The sequence below is a fragment of the Dipodomys spectabilis genome, unplaced genomic scaffold (assembly GCF_019054845.1).
Source record: "Dipodomys spectabilis isolate Male_0828 unplaced genomic scaffold, ASM1905484v1 ptg000095l, whole genome shotgun sequence".
NCBI classification, from domain to species: domain Eukaryota; kingdom Metazoa; phylum Chordata; class Mammalia; order Rodentia; family Heteromyidae; genus Dipodomys; species Dipodomys spectabilis.
In genome coordinates, this window is record NW_024870772.1 from 21,155,312 (window position 1) to 21,172,098 (window position 16,787).

The following is a 16,787-nucleotide window of genomic DNA, read 5'->3' on the forward strand; positions in this document are numbered from 1 at the left end:
TTGAGATACCGTTGCCTTCTGACCCAGCTTTTACTACTGAGATGGAGTCTCATGGCTTTTTCTGCCCAGGCTGTTCGGCAACTACAATACTCTTGATTGCAGTTTCATGTGTACTTGGGATGATGCACCCCACTACAGCTAGCTATTTGTTGAGAAGGGTGTTGTACATATATCCCGACTGGCCTTGAACTGTGGTCCATCTGCTCTCAGCTTTCCAGTTATCTAGTATTACTGGCACCTACCTTCTACTTTGATTTTTGAACTTACAGATTCAGTATTGAATTTTCTAATCTTCTGCATAGCCACAGTAACTTTGTTTCTCTTCAACTGTTATTCTTTAACTTTCAAACATTTATTTTACAGAGTTCCACTGGTATTTTAGAAATGTTATATTACAGAAATATTCAGCTTCTTAAGTACAAATATGCTAAAACACCAGAGAGTGATGGTTCCAACATTTATTTTTTCTTTCATTTTTTTAAATGAATAGAGACAGGTTATCTTTTTTAGACACATAGCCTGGTAAATTTAGCATTACGTAGGTTCCAATTAATTTTTCTTTCTCTCACTTAAACATCTTTTAATATTTTCCTTCTGACCTTACATAGATGCAAACAATTAGGGCATTTGTGGAAAGTGGATTGTCAGTTGAATCAGTGATGCAAGTAATTTATTTGAATTACTTTTCATGAGTTCTTTATTCTTAAAATGAAATCGTTTCCACCAAATGACATTTTTCTAGCTAATGAGGTACTCTATGCATGGAACATTTCTCATTGGAACTATATTTCTGAGTGAATTCTATCCTCATGGAAAGGTTTGTGGTTTTGAAGTTGTTTCAGCAAGCTGGAGGATAAGAGAATCTGCATATATGATGGGTGCTGGTGTTTAGATAAGAGTTCAGAGGTTGACTCTGAGGGAACTGTCTTGAGGTTTGTTATGAGAACAACAGTTCATAGAGGACCTCTAATGAAGAAAGAGTGTGGATGAACAAGAAGTGATTAGTAAGTGGACTGAGAGGAGCTTGCAAGGAAGTCCAGTGAAGGCAGCATCAGGACCAATCACAGTGTGGGGGTAGCTGACATGGAGGGGAGTGATTGGGATGCCTAGTGATTGGGGTATCGCACACACTAACTGGTCAGAAGCAAACACAGGTATCAACTAGAGGAGGAAAGGAAGCCGTGGTTATAGTGACATAGGTGTGGATAGGCCCATATCTAAAACTTTGTCTTGGTTTTGTGTTCAGAACTCTTGTCCTTAGGATATTTGGGTCTGTTAAAGTGTGTTTGATGTTTAGCATCTTAAGAGTCATAATGATTTAAAATCATTTGGATTCATAGTCATCCAAAGAGATAAAGCTGAACATGAAAGATCATATGTGTTGGTCAGTTAGGAAATGTTAAGTATGTTGGTAAGAATAATTATTGCAAAGTAAGTGCGTGTGTGAGTGGCGTGTGTGTGTGTGTGTGTGTGTGTGTGTGTGTAGGTGTAAGTTATACTTAAAAAACTATCATTTTTCACTTTTCTGCATAAAGGAAAAAGAGGTACAGTTTTCTACTCAATACTGGAATAGTAATTATGCTCTTATAACATTTGTTTGGGAATCCAAAAATGATTGTTCAGAACAAAATTTTCCTGTGGCTTATATGTATCAAAGGGTAGTTAATATATAAATGGCTACTCATGGAGTTAGGAGGGATTGTTTAGATGTTTGTTTGCTCATATTACTACAGGGGAAGACTTGCCTTGCCTTTTGTGTGTATTTGTTGTGGCATGTTGGTTGAAAAAAAACCTCATTTTATTACTAAGGATCATTCCGTTTTGTTGCACGTACAAAAGGAGAGCATATAGAGAGAATAAGAGGCGTGCTTAAAAGATTATCAAGTTTACAAGCTGAATCCATGTTGCAGGCCTGTTTAGTCTGCAGGCATTTGTTTTTTTGTTTTTTGTTTTTTGTTTGTCGGTCATGGGGCCTGAACTCTGAGCCTGGGCACTGTTCTTCAGCTCTTCAGCTCAAGGCTAGGGCTCTACCACTTGAGCCACAGCACCACTTCCGGCTTTTTCTGCTTATGTGGTGCTAAGGAATTCAATGGGCCTCATTCATGCAAGGCAAGCACTCTACCACTGAGCCACTTTCCCAGCCCCTTGGGTTTGGTGTTGTTGTTTCCTGTTTCTGTTTTCCAAGCATATTGGTGTGTTTGGCAGAACATTTATCCACTGATTCTCCAGAGGCTAGAATGTGACCAATATTCCTTAGTTCCCGCTCAAGTATTTCATTTACTTTTTCTGGAAGACATTGAAGTTTGAGACCCCCTAATTTTAGTCCATTCTCCTTTGAGGTGCAGATTTTTTGTAATGATTTTTAAAATAGGACTAGAGTGCTATTTCCTTATTCTGTGTTCATGTCCTTTCTGTGATGGAAAGAACTGGGGAAGAAGAGGTTAATAAAAGCGAATTTGTACTCTTTGGACTCAAGAGAAGATGATAATGTGCTTTCTAGGTAGTGGTTTAGAAGTCCATGCAAGGGCTGGGAAGGTGGCTCAGTGGTAGAGTGCTTGCCTTGCATGCCTGAGGCCCTGGGTTCGATTCCTCAGCACCACATAAGCAAAAAGAAAAAAGCCGGAAGTGACGCTGTGGCTTCACTCTCAAGTGGTAGAGCGCTAGCTTTGAGCTGAAGAGCTGAGGGACAGCGCCCAGTCCCAGAGTTCAGGCCCTATGACCGGACCAACAAACAAAAAAGAAGTGCAGGCAAAACATGAAAAAAGAACAGTGTGAAGGAGGCCCTCTGCACTTGGTTTCCAAGTGTTCTGGTATTTGTTTTACACCTTGGCAGCACACTGTGGAACACTATAGATTTTCCTTTCAGTTTGAAACTGGGAAAAGGAAAAAAAAAATCCAGGGTGAATGTTCATATTCTTGGGAGTTAGGAAACTAGTCTTAGAGGTGGAATTATGTATTTATCTGGTTAAGGTTTTAAAAACAACAGACACTAACAGGATGTTTCTGTCTCTAAGTTAGGAGCAAAAGCTTTATGCTTCACAATCTTAAAAACAATTGTAATTTGGGGCTGGGAAGGTGGCTCAGTGGTAGAGCGCTTGCCTTGCATGCCTTAGGCCCTAGGTTCGATTCCTCAGCACTACATAAGCAAAAAGAAAAAAAGCCGGAAGTGGCGCTGTGGCTCAAGTGGTAGAGCGCTAGCCTTGAGCTGAAGAGCTGAGGGACAGCGCCCAGGCCCAGAGGTCAGGCCCCACGACCGGTCCCCCCCTCCCTCCCCCCCCCCCGAAAAAACAATTGTAATCTATAAAACCTCATCATCTGCCAGTGCTATCACTTGATCCTAGAGCATAGAGGGCTTGGAACATTCTCAGAGTATAGGGATAAGGCAGAGAGAACTTGGGGTTTTAGGGGTATGTGACACCTAGGAATGAATGAACACAGCTGTGATGATGCCTGTTTTCCCATCTTTTGATAAATAATAGAGCCCCTGTCTGGGGTATGAATTTGGTGAAAATGCCTGGGAAATGTCAAGGTGGACAGCTTTACCACACCCCATGAGGTGGGGACTAGAGGTCCTATCCTAAAGATTAAAAAGTGCTCCTGAAATAAAGGTTTGGAGAGAAAGGAGAGAAGAAAATACCTACTTCCAGTGGCATTCAACTTTTTGTGGGTCTGCCTCATTCTTGTAAAAATACCAACTTAGTATCCTCTAGAAGTTAATTGTCACACAGCACTAAATGTTGCAGGTACAAACACAATCATTTTTTATTGTTTATTCTGAGGAATGAGGGATGTTTCTGACACTTATGGACTAAATAAAAGGAGACTTGGTTTTGCTCACTCATAACAGGCAAATAGAAGTAATAGAAGCAATTTTACAATATTTTCTTTCATTCCTTTGTTCAAAGAATGTAAGTACCTCTTCTACCTTAGCACTTGAATATTTGTCCTTCCAAAGTGAATTGCTTTACTTTTGTATTGATTTTCACATTTTATGATTATTGTTACATGATTACTCTTCACTGGAAATAATTAGCTTTAAGTGTTTATAATTCTGTCAGTTCCCATCAGATGTTTAGTTATTAGTCCTCATTACAGTTAGTTTTAATTGGGTTGGTTGGTACAATGTTTAATTGATTATGCAGATTTTTACCTGTATATAGTAGTGTTATATAAATAGAAACATATTACATCTGCTTTAAATCTAATCAGATCATACATAATTGGTAAGCATTTTCATTTAATATATTTTGCTTTATTTTAGAGGATACTGTATTGCTGTATAAATTATTTCGGCAATTAGATTTATCTGAAAATTATTTTTATATTATTTCTGTACAGCCACAGGTAGTATTATTAAGTAGGCTTTATAATATTGTCAATAATCCTTTGTGTTTAATGGTTGTCATTTTTCTTTTAATGGAAAATTCTAAGGCAGTTGATGGTCCCAGTCTCAGCCTTCCATGTTGCTGAGGTGACAAAGTATGCACCACCATGGCCAGCTATTGTTTAAAAAGGGGAATATCATAATGTCATGAACTTTTTTTTCTTTTATTTGCCTGTCATGGGGCTTGAACTCAGGGCATGGGCAGCGTCTCTGAGCTTTTTTGGCTCAAGGCTAGTGCTCTACCATTTGAGCCACAGCACCACTTCAGGCTTTTTTTTTTCCTGTTTATGTGGCACTGAGGAATTGAACCTGGGACTTCATGCATGTTAGGCAAGCACTTTACCACTGAGCCATATTCCTAGCCCATATCGTGAACTTTTTGCCTAGGCTGGCCTTGAATCATAATCCCTTTGAACTTAACCTCCTGAGTAGCTAGAATTGCAGGTAGAGGCCACATTTGAACTGTCTGTTTTTGAGCTAGGGTCTTGCTCTTTGCCTGGGCCAGCCTAAACCATGATTCTCCTATTTATGGTTCCCACAGCAGCTAGGATAATAGGTGTACCATCACACCCAGCTGTTTCTGTGAAAATTGGGTCTCAGTAACTTTTTGGTCCAAGCTATCCTGGATTCACAGTTTTCCCAGAGTCATTACAGATACTACTGTGCCCAGCCATTGTTGAGATGGGATCATGAACATTTTGCTCCTGGCATCAGACTATGATCCCTCTGTTCTTTGTTGTCCAAGTAGCTAGGATTACAGGAATGAGCCGCCATTGAATGAGTAGTGCTCAGCCAAAGTGGACTTATTTTAAAGCAAATCTCAAGTACGTGTTTTCTCCTGTAGTTACTTTAATATAGGTCAGATCATTGCTTTTCTCGGCTATTTAAAGAATAGTAATATAAAATATTAGTTAGCTTTAAAATGAAAACCAACTCTTCATGATTGTGTATTTCATCTTTAAGTATACCTAATACTATTTCATAGTCTTGTAAATGAGGAGCACTTACATTTCCTTTTATATTATAGCTTTATTAAGACATAATTCACATTTCATCCATGTAAAGTATATAATTCACTAGTTTGGGCATATTTACAGTGTTTTTATACCCATCACAGCAGTCAATTTTAGAACATTTTCTCATCTGTTATTCCTACTATAACTTCTCAAGCTATAAATGACCATTCATCTACTTTCTAGAACTATAGATTTATCTACTCTGGAAAGAAAGTACATATAAATGGAATCATACAATGGATCTTTATGGTTTATGTTTTCAATTTAGCATGATATTTCTGCCTATTTTTCTTTGACTATTTTTGATAGTTCAATGTATACTCTTTTTGCTTTTGGTTTTTCACAGAGCATTATTTTGAAAGCCTGATCTGTGTTGTGTATAGCAGTTGTTAATTTGTTTTTTCAGTGGATCCCAAGTATATATTTAACACATTCATCTCCACCATTGGTGAATATTTATGTTGTGTATAATTTTTGGCTTAGAGCAATATTACGTACATGTGCCCTGGAATCTATACATTTTAAAGGTAAATTCCTGTTTGTCAGCTTTTTGAGGTCACAGGGTATGTATGTTGACACTTCTGGCTACTAATGCCAAACTGTTTTCCAGAGGAGTCGTATGTTTACCCTCTGACCTCTCAGTGTACAGACGTGCCTTTTACTTTAATTCCTCTTTGTTAATATTGTCATTTTTTAAACAAATGTTAACTGTTAGATTGAATGTGTGATTGTGGTTTCATTAGACAACCCCCTGATTATCTCTTTGTATTTTTTATTTTGTGAAGTTTGGCTCTCGCCCAGTTTTATTTTTTAATTGAGTCATTATTGTCTTTTTCAGTTGTAATTCTTTATATATTCTGGACGTTGCTCTTAACTGCAAGTACTTTTTATTTTGTAGCTAGTCTTTAAGTCTTTTAAAGATTTTTTTTTTTTTGAAGACAGAAGTTACTTTTTTAATGTATTTTTTGTTGTCTTTATAAAGGTGACATACAGAGGAGTTACAGTTACATAAGTCAGGTAATGAGTACATTTCTTTTTTTGGGGGGTGTCAGTCATGGGGCTTGAACTCTGGGCTTGGGTGCTGTTCTTGTGCTCTTGAGCTCAAGGTAAGCGTTCTAACACTTGAGCCACAGCGCCACTTCCGGTTTTCTAGTGGCTTATTGGAGATAAGAGTCTCATGGACTTTGCTGCCTGGGCTGGCTTTGAACTACAATCCTCAGATCTCAGCCTCCTGAGTAGCTAGGATTACAGGTGTGAGCCACCGATGCCTGGCTATGAGTACATTTCCTTTTGTACAGTATCACCCCTTCCCTTACTCTCTCCTGGTTTCTCCCCAAAAGTTATCTTTAAACTGGGCACCTGTGGCTCCCATTTTGTAATCCCAGCTACTGAAGGTGGCAGAGATCTTAGGCTTGCAGTTAGCCCAGGCAGGAAAGTCTGTGAAACTCTTAATTTCCAATTAACTACCAAGAGAGCCAGAAATGGAGCTGTGGCTCAATTGGTAGTGCACCAACTTTGACCAAAAAAGTTCAGGGATAGCACCTAGGCCATGAACTCGAGCCCCAGGACCAGCAGAGACACACAAGAAAGTTATCTGTAATGTAGTCTTATCTATACTTCTTTTTTTTTTTTTCTTTTTGTAATTTGAGCTTTCTATGTTTTGTTTAGAATTTTTCTACTGTCTGACATACCAAAAGGTATTTTCCTCTATCACTCCTCAGAAACTTTCTTGGCCTGTCTTTCACATTTAAATATACAGTTTACTTGGAAGTGTTTATTCTGTATGGTATGAGATAAGGGTCAAATTTATTCTACTTGTGTGTAGATGAATGTAGCTTTTTTTTTTTTCATTTTTATTAGTACAAATTAATTGTACAAAATAATGAGTCTTATTATTTTATTTTTTAAAGACCATCTCCTCTCATTATTGCCATTGCTGCCTTTCCATAAATCAAGTATCCACTGATGCACGGCTCTATTTTTAGTTTCATTCTTTATTGCAGAGACTGATTCATGTAACCTTTTGATAATATCAAGGTTATACTGGCCTAAAAAAAAGTTGAGGGAAATGTTCCCTTTTTCTATTTTCTTGAAGAATTTTTATAACACTGGCTTTTCCCAGTGAATTCCCACCGAATTCACTGTGCAGTCTAACTGGGCATAGCGTTTTCTATGTGGGCTAGATTTCATTATGGAAGGTCCAGGGATTTCTCTGTGGCATCTCTACGCATCTCTATCAGAACTTTCCATAAAGATTGGAAAATTTACCAGAGTCCCCTAACAAGGTTGGAGCTCTCCTGAGCTTGACCTCATATCTTCACAACATATATACCATCTGCCTGGACCATGCTGCATCACTCCCATTGAGCCTTGGAGGCTGGGAGGAACAGTTATAAGCATGCCTTGCTGAGATGGATAAAATCCTTTCCCCTTGACTTAGGAGTCTGGTATCTTTGTCCAACGTCAGGGCAACTATGACAGGCCAACTTGTTAGCTGCTTAGTAGGGTAAAATTGCAGGCCCTTTACAGATCTTGATGCAAGTGTATATGTTTATTAGAGTATTGGGATTTATGTTCTATTTTCTGTTTTAAGACAGTATGTTTGTGAGTGGATTTCTTCTTATTTAAGCTGCTTGGGTTCATCAAGCTTCTTATCTGTTGATGCTATCTTTCTTCAGGAATTTTTCAAATACTATTCCTGCTCTATTTGTCTCCTCCCTGTTATGAAATTCTGACAAAACAAAATTTAAACCTAATGCTCAGCTGTTTCATTATAGCTTCTACATCTCGGTTGTGATTTTTCCTGTCCTTTTCCTCCCCTGTTATACTCTGCAAATTTTATTTTTCCTAAATATACCTCACAAAAGGCTCCTTCACGTGTGTTGTCATCTCATGGTAGACTTACCCAGTAAGTTTAAATTAAACTATTTCTGGTTCTTATTTCTAGATGTCCTGTTTTGTTATTCTCATTATTACCATTTCTTTTTTTTTTTTTTTGTCGGTCGTGGGGCCTGAACTCAGGGCCTGGACACTGTCTCTCAGTTCTTCAGCTCAAGGCTAGTGCTCTACCATTTGAGCCACAACGCCACTTTCGGCTTTTTCTGCTTATGTGGTGCTGAGGAATCGAACCCAGGGCCTCATGCATGCAAGACAAGCGCTCTATCACTGAGCCACCTTCCCAGCTCTCATTATTACCATTTCAATCACAATTCAGTTGTTTTGCAGTTTACCTGAGAATTGCAGTGACTGATGACTTCAATTCTGTGTGGTTGGTTTTTTACTTGTAATAAGTAAAACTAGCTTTGTGGCCAGGTTTGGATATGATTCTTGTAAAATGGTTTATAGAGTAATGTGTGACTTTCTATTTAAGTATTTACCTCCAGAAAGTACTCTCCATTGCTTCCATCAGGCACCTTGCGTTACCACATTACCACCTGTTCTCACTTACTGCTTGAGGAATCCATTTTTCCAAGAGTCTCTGTTGCTGGGTTAAGCTTGGGGTTCCTTCCCACCCAGGTCGGTTTGAATTCCTCATGCATCTGCATTCACCTGGAAGGTCTGCTGCTGTGCAGTGTCCAAGACAGTCTCACTTGTTGTCTGAGACTTGATGCAGTATGGCTAGATACCTCTAGTGTGGTCTCTCCAAGTATTTTTTGGAGTGATCCAGCTCAAACACTCGTACTCTCCTGCTGTTTTCCAAATGAGTACAACATTCATTAGGTCACATCAAGTCAAGCGGCCAGCCCAGACTCAAGAAAGGGGAAGCAAGACAGGTTCAAGTTGTTAATGATATAGCTACATGCAAGGGAAGAATGGGAGGATTTGAGCCATTCATCTTCAGAGATAGCCTTAACACATTCCCCTTAAGCCACACTCAACACTTTAAGTGTCTTTGGTAGGGTAGCCTAGAAGATTAACACTAGGTGACCACTAGGATGACAGTCTACCTTACTGCCCAAGCCAGAACAATTCTTAGAGTATAAAGGAACAGTTTCCAAGTCCACTAGGACTTTGGATATAACTAGATTTGTCTCTAGCAAGCTAAGACCTATGGTTACCCTGGTTACAATTGTTCAGGGGCTTTTTCACTTCTTGTTTATTATCACCTTCAAAAGTATAGTTCTTTGGGTTTTAATTCTTTTGTGATAATGAACTCCTGCCAGAATTTCCACTTTGTAGAGGCTCTGAACTTTGATTTCTGTCAGTTGGTCATAGGAAGCTGTCTAACAAAGTATCTCATTTTCCCTGTTGGGGTTCATGATCTCAAAGATTTTCATTTTTCCTATATTTGTGGTTTGTAATTGCTTGCTGTCTGGTGGTCTTTTTGATACTTTTAGATTTGGTTGGGCTGGGTTCAGTGGCCCAGCCTATAATCCTAGCTACTTGGGAGGCAGAGATTGGGAGGATCAAGGTTCAAGGCCATTTCAAGCAAAAAGTTATCAAGACTTCATTTCAGCAAATAAGCCAGATACGTTGTACTCCTGTGATCCTAGCAATACAGAGGCATAAGTAGGAAGATACAGGTTCAGGTCAGCCCTGGGAGAAAAAACAGACTCTATCTGAAAAATAACTGAAGTAAAAAGGCCCTGGGGGGAATGACTTCAGTGGTTGTGTGCCTGCTTAGCAAGCAGGAGGTCTTAGTTCAAACCCCAAAACTACCCTCCAAAATAAATTTTTTATTAAGCTTTTACAGGTACATTCACCAGAAAACTTGATCTTTGAGCTAGATAACTTAGCCCACCATTGTAGAGAATAGGGACAACTGAAGTTAATTTACATAAAGGAACTGAAAGGATCTCTGAATAGCATATCAATATTTTATTTCCAAAAGAAATACAAGTTCTCAAGAGTTTCTTCTAATGTTGAGAATGAGAAAGTGAGATTGTAGATATGGAGAATGAGTGAAGAACTGGAGTCATATTGTCGTTTTATGCAAGTACTGGGCTTGAACTCATAGCTTTTTCACTCAAGGCTGGTTCTCTGCCACTTGAGCCATATCTCCACTTCCAGCTTTTGGGTGCTTAATTGGAGATATGTCTCACAGATGTTGCTGCTCATGCTGGCTTTGAACTGCACTCTTCAGATCTCAGTTTCCTGAGTAGCTAAGATTTCAGGTGTGATCCAGCTTAAATACTCAGCTTAAAGTTATATTATCTTGTAGCTCCATGTTTTGCTTTTTGACAGGGTGTTGATTCTCTTAAATTAGGAATTTATTTTTTGGAATACAGTTTTTCAATTTTTTTTTTGTCCCTGAGCTCTTCAGCTCAAGGCTAGTGCTCTACCACTTGAGCCACAGTGCCACTGGTGGTAAGTTGGAAATAAGAGTCTCACAGACTACATTCCTGCCGGGGCTGGCAAATCCTCAGATGTCAGCCTCCTGAGTAGCTAGGATTAAAGGTGTGAGCCACCAGCGCCTGGCCAGCTTTTCAGTTTTTTTAAAAATTTTTTTGTGAACATACTGTACAGAGGGGTTACAATTACATGGGCAAGATAATGAGTACATTTCTTATCAAGCATTGCAGCCTCCAAGGGATGTGAAGGGTAAACAAAGCTTTTCAGTTTTTATTGGTTATATTATCACTTCATCAAGGCTCTGAAAGTGACCATTCTATAACCAATTCTATTTCTGTTTAATCCACGTATTATAAATAAATTTGTTCTAACCTTTGGTCAATCTATCTTATTCTTGAAATACATATGAATATTTTCATTCCTATATTATCGAGATTTCAAAATTAAGAGTCCTTTTAAAAATGGTTCAGGTGAGTTTTACAAAATATTCAGTTTTAAGATTTTGCAGAATTTTAGTCTTGTCTCTATTTTGTGTCTATTTTAGACTCATAGTTATAATTTCCTATTTTTTCAGTATACACTTTTTGTTGCTTAAAGTTGAGTAAGACCTGGTAATAATGCTTCTTTCCCAGCTAACTGTACACTCTAAACACTTCTGTTGAAGAATTGACTGAGTTATTGAACATACTTTCCTTTTCTTTTTTCCTTATACTTCTGCTTGTATTTTCTTTTCCTTTTCTTTCTTTTAAAAATTTTACTGTAAAGGTGATGAGAGAGGTTACAATTACATAAAAGTAAGGTTATTAGTACATTTCTTTTTTTTTCGTGGGGCTTGAACTTGGCCTGAGTGCTGCCCTGAGCTCTTCAGCTCAAGGCAAGCACTCTACCACTTGAGCCACAGTGCCACTTCTGGTTTTCTGGGGGTTAATTGGAGATAAGGTCTCATGGTTGTTCCTGCTTGGGCTGGCTTTGAACCTTGATCCTCAGTTCTCAGCCTCCTGAGTAGCTAGGATTACAGGAGTGAGCCACCGGCATCTGGCTACATTTCTTTTTGAACAGTGTTAACCCCTCCCTTATTTTCTCCCATTCCCCCCTACTCCCCTTCCCCCTGGTATTTTCTTTAATGTTGAAATCTCATTTGTTTGTTTGTTTTTTGTAATCTCATTTTAACAAATAAGTATTTTCATGTTAATTGTGAGCTTTAATTTTGGTCCATAGTTATATCATGTAAAAATAATTACCTATTCTATTATTTTTAAGTTTTGTTTTATACCAAATGGATTGTACTGCTACTTAACAGCATTTATTATACTAGACAGCTGTCATCTAAATTACTTTAACCTTTTGCATGAATTATTGCATTAATGTTCTCCTTAGAAAGTTAAAATGATGTGTAGTAGACACAAATTTTTCCTGAGAAGAAGTATATTTTTTGTGTTGATAAATTGCCAGTCTTTTTTTTTTGGGGGGGGGGGGGGGTCTGGTCGTGGGGCCTGAACTCTGGGCTTGGGCACTGCCCCTCAGCTCTTCAGCTCAAGGCTAGCGCTCTACCACTTGAGCCACAGCACCACTTCCAGCTTTTTTCTTTTTTCTTATGTGGTGCTGAGGAATCGAACCCAGGGCCTCAGGCATGCAAGGCAAGCTCTCTACCACTGAGCCACCTTCCCAGCCCTAAATTGCCAGTCTTTAAGTGGTCCTTTTCACATGTAGACATCAGAAACCAAATGTAGTAGGGAGTGGTGGCTTACATCTGTAATCTCAGCCACTCCTGAGGATGGCAATTCAAGACCAGCCTGGATAAAATGTTGGTGAGACCTCATCTCAACCAGTAGCTTGGAGTGGTGGTACACACCTGCCATCCCAAACATGTGGGAGGTCTAAGTAGGAGGATCATGGACTAGCTTGGCCCAGGCAAAAATGTGACAGACACCCTATCCAAAAAATAACTAAAACAAAAAGGGTTGGAGGTGTGGCTTAAATAGTAGATTACCTGTCTTCAAGTCCCAGTGCTCTACAACAAAACAAAACACACATCAAACATGACATTCAGATTTCATAGCACCAATTCTCTATATACCTTACTCTCTTCTCACTGGCTACCATATAAGAGGAGTCATTCATTTCAGCTAGGCAGCGTGAATTTTTTTTCCTATTCATAGTAGTTTTTTTTTTTTTAAGTTACTGACACTACAGCACTTTAACATAATACATCAGACTAAAAAAGCTTAATCAAGATAGATTCTTTGAAGAAACTTGGATTGAATAACTAGGAATGTTTTATATTTGCCCATTGCTCAGATGTGTGAACATTTTTTCTCATGTTCTTAAAACATAGATTTTTGGTGATTACCTTACATCTGAATTGTGTTAACATTTTGAAGCTGTATAGTGAATTTGTCACAAGAGGATTTTATTTTTAAAGGGAGAGGGAGAATGTACTTTGAGAGCATGTGCCCTACAGTAGTTGCATGTCTAACTGCTGAATCAAAACCCTCCTTTGTCTCTCATGATGTGCTCTGCAACCCTGCATTTATTCTTTGCCAGGCTTCGGTTTCTCCATTTGTAAACTGAACATAGCAGAAGACAGAAATACTGCTTGGAGTTAGTACATAGTAAACATTAGTGACCTTTTCTTTTGCTTTTAAAAATTCTTTTATTTTCATATTTACAATCTCAATGCCCTTTCATTATTATTCTACATGTATAATAGGAGTCCATAGGGACCTGAGTAGAATGCTGAACAGGATGAGCAAGTAAAGGTAAGAGTCTTAGGTTATGAAGAAGTTTTGAATGTGTAATGTAAAGGAGTTTTATTTTATTTTTGTGCCAGGTTTGGAGCTTGGACTCAAAGCCAGGACTCTCTCCCTTAGCTTTTTGTTCAAGGCTGACTCTAACACTTGAACCACATTTCCACTTCTCGCTTTTTACTTGTTTATTGGAAATGAGTTTCAGGGATTTCCTGTCCAGGTTGACTTTGAACCTCGATCCTCAAATCTTAGCCTCTTAAGGGACTAGGATTACAGGTATGAGCCACTGGTATCATACTGTAACTGTGTTTTTAGAATATGGGTCCAAGACAATGAATTGCTTTGATATCATATAACAGAAAGTCTAAATTCAGTATTAGGTAACAGTGACATTAGAAACTTTAGTTAATATATGTTCAGTTCAACAAGATTAATCAAGCATTGTCATTGTTGGTTTGAAGTAGATTATTATAGGCCTCTTCCTTGACCTCTTTAGAGCAAGCACTTTTTTTTTTTTTTAAATCATTCCTCATCCTCTTGATGTTATTTAACAGAATTAAAAGATGCCTAGGTTCCAAGGCAAGGTTCCTAGCTAGTTAGCTGTATTGGACTTCCTTCACTTCTTTCCTTCTTCCCTCCCTCCCTTCCTTCCTTCCTTCCTTCCTTCCTGCCCTCCCTCCCTCCCTTCCTCCCTCACTCCCTCCCTCCCTCTCTCTCTCTCTCTTTCTTTCTTTCTTTTTTTCTTTCTTTCTTTCTTTCTTTCTTTCTTTCTTTCTTTCTTTCTTTCTTTCTTTCTTTCTTTCTTTCTTTCTTTCTCTCTCTCTCTCTCTTTCTCTTTCTCCCTCCCTCCTTCCCTCCTTCCTTCCCTCCTTCCTTCCTTCCTTCCTTCCTTCCTTTGCCAGTATTTGACCTTTTCTTTTTTTCCTATGCCAGTCCTAGTACTTGAACTCAGGGCCTGGGCACTATCCCTTGATATTGTGTGCTCAAGGCTAGCACTCTGCCACTTAAGGCACAGCTTCACTTCATTTTGGTGGTTAATTGGAAATAAAAGTCTCATGGACTTTCCTGCCTAGGCTGACTTCGAACTGCAATCCTCAGGATTACAGGTGTGAGCCACCAGAACCTCTATTAGTATTTGTTTCTAGTAGACTCATTTTATATTTATATTCTGTGTTTAAGGATATTTGCCTATCTAGTGACTGTATAAAATAAAGCTTGCAAACAAGGGTGATTTTATATTTTTGTTTTTTATTATTTTTACTTTTCTCTCTTAATTTTTGTTTTTCTTATTATTAAAAGGTGTGATGTACAGGGAGATTACAGTTTCATAAGTCAGGTAATGAGTACATTTCTTTTTGGACATCACCCTTTCTTTGTGCTCTCCCAGTTTTTCTATTTTTTATTTTTTAAAGACTTACTAGAACTTTACAGTGTGGACCACTTCCTGAATTTGTGTGTGATTGTTGCCCAGGGGCATCCTAATCTTCTCTGTCTTGTTCAAATTTTACTTTGTTACTGCTGAAGTAAGTACTTTTTTTTTTTTTTTTGCTTTTTTTAAAAAATAATTTGTGAGTTTTAGAATTAGTACCTCAGTATTTTAGACTGTGTGTGCGTTAGTTAGCTTCTGCTTTCCTTGATGCTTCCATTGACATCTTATTGGGGGTAAACACCTAATTAAATCATTGGCCACAAGTCTTACTTATGTAGAGAAATGGAATATGGACTGCTAGGGAACTCGTGGTTGCCCTGCTGGTTAAAGCCCTGGGCCTCCCTTTGTCATTCAGAAACTTCCTTATTCAGTGAGAAACTTAACGTACTGTTAATAAGAAATTGGCTATGGTTCTCTTCTTCCATCTCTCACCAGTTCAGTTTTTTTAGATTGCATTTCTCTTTCCCATTGTTCTTACTGCACTCCTTTCCAAGTGATTGTTAAACAGAATATTGGAAATGCTTTGTGAACTGGGCACTGGTGGCTCATGCCTGTAATCCTAGCTACTCAGGAGACAGAACCACAGAATGGCAGGTAGCATTTAAGTCCACAAGACTGTATTTCCAAAATAACCAGTGGAGGCATGGTTCAAGTGGTTCAAGGCCTCTGAGTAAGCAAACAGGCCAAGCAAGCTTGAGTCTCTGAGTTTACACCACAGGACTGGCCAAAAAACAAAACAAAACAACAACAACAAAAAAAAAACAAACTTGGCACTTTTCAGCATTTAAAAAAAAAATTGTTGAAACTACAAGGAAACAAATTATACCCTTCTCTCAGTACTGCCATAATCTTTTCTGTCCCCAAAGCAGAAGCAGAATAAAAAATATACTGTATCTCAAACTTCTGTACTGTTGCTCCTTTGTTTACTTCATGTACAAATGTACAAATACCTTCCCTCTTCCCATTTACTTAAAGATATTTTACTCTTTCTTCGATGGTCCCTGAACCATTTTTCAGTTCATTTTCATTTATTAGTTTTATGCTTATTTCCAGTTGGTAGCTATTACTTCCAGATTTAATCCAGTAATGAGTCTATACTTTTTTTTGTTTTTTGTTTTTTTTTTTTTGCCGGTCATGGGGCCTGAACTCTGGGTCTGGGCGCTGTTCCTCAGTTCTTCAGCTCAAGGCTAGCGCTCTACCACTGGAGCCACAGCGCCACTTCCGGCTTTTTCTGTTTATGTGGTGCTGAGGAATCGAACCCAGGGCCTCATGCTTGCAAGGCATGCACTCTACCGCTAAGCTACCTTTCCAGCCCCATGAGTCTGTATTTGAATGAAGACAATCTCTCTGGTTCTATAAGTTTCTTTCCTAGCTTTCTTTCCTTTCTTCCTCCTTCTCCTCCCCCACCCATCCATCCCCACAGAACTCAGACATGGAGTCTCTGTTTCTAGGCTTTTCCTAGTGGCATGCTCATAGGAAGACTGGATTCTCTTTAGGTTAACGGTGGCATCTATTATTGTATGCTAAGTCTTGGCCCATGCTAATGTGTAGAGGTGTTGACCCTTCTTCAGCAATGTCTTGCCTCCTGTCCTCTCTGTTTCTCATGAGTTCTTTAAGTCTTCTCTGAAATAGTATCATAGGATGGTTAAGAGCTTGACATTGAAGGGTGCTGTCTAGCTTTGAGACTACAGCCAAGTTGACCAACCTTGTGGATCCCTATTTTTTTCTCCCTGTAATTGCCCATCTCTTGTCTGTTAGGATTAATGACACTGACAGAATCTGAACATATCAGTAACTCAAATGTATCTCTTCTAAAGAAAGTTCTGTTCTGAGGTTAAAACGTCCAGCTCTGCTAGTGGCTCCATGGTCATCAGCAACTTTGCCATTCATTATTAGCTTGTGGTTTCTATTGTGATCCT

The 16,787-nt window shown here is 38.6% G+C and overlaps 1 protein-coding gene and 1 non-coding gene across 2 annotated transcripts in view; one reads left to right on the top strand and one right to left on the bottom strand.

Annotated features, from left to right (window-relative positions):
• Positions 1 to 16,787, top strand: part of Gtf2f2 (general transcription factor IIF subunit 2) — a 133,826-nt gene that overhangs the window by 39,118 nt on the left and 77,921 nt on the right. The window lies entirely within an intron of this gene.
• On the bottom strand, positions 14,866 to 14,969 carry LOC122112952. The gene has a single exon (XR_006148327.1). It is a non-coding gene; the product is annotated as a U6 spliceosomal RNA (small nuclear RNA).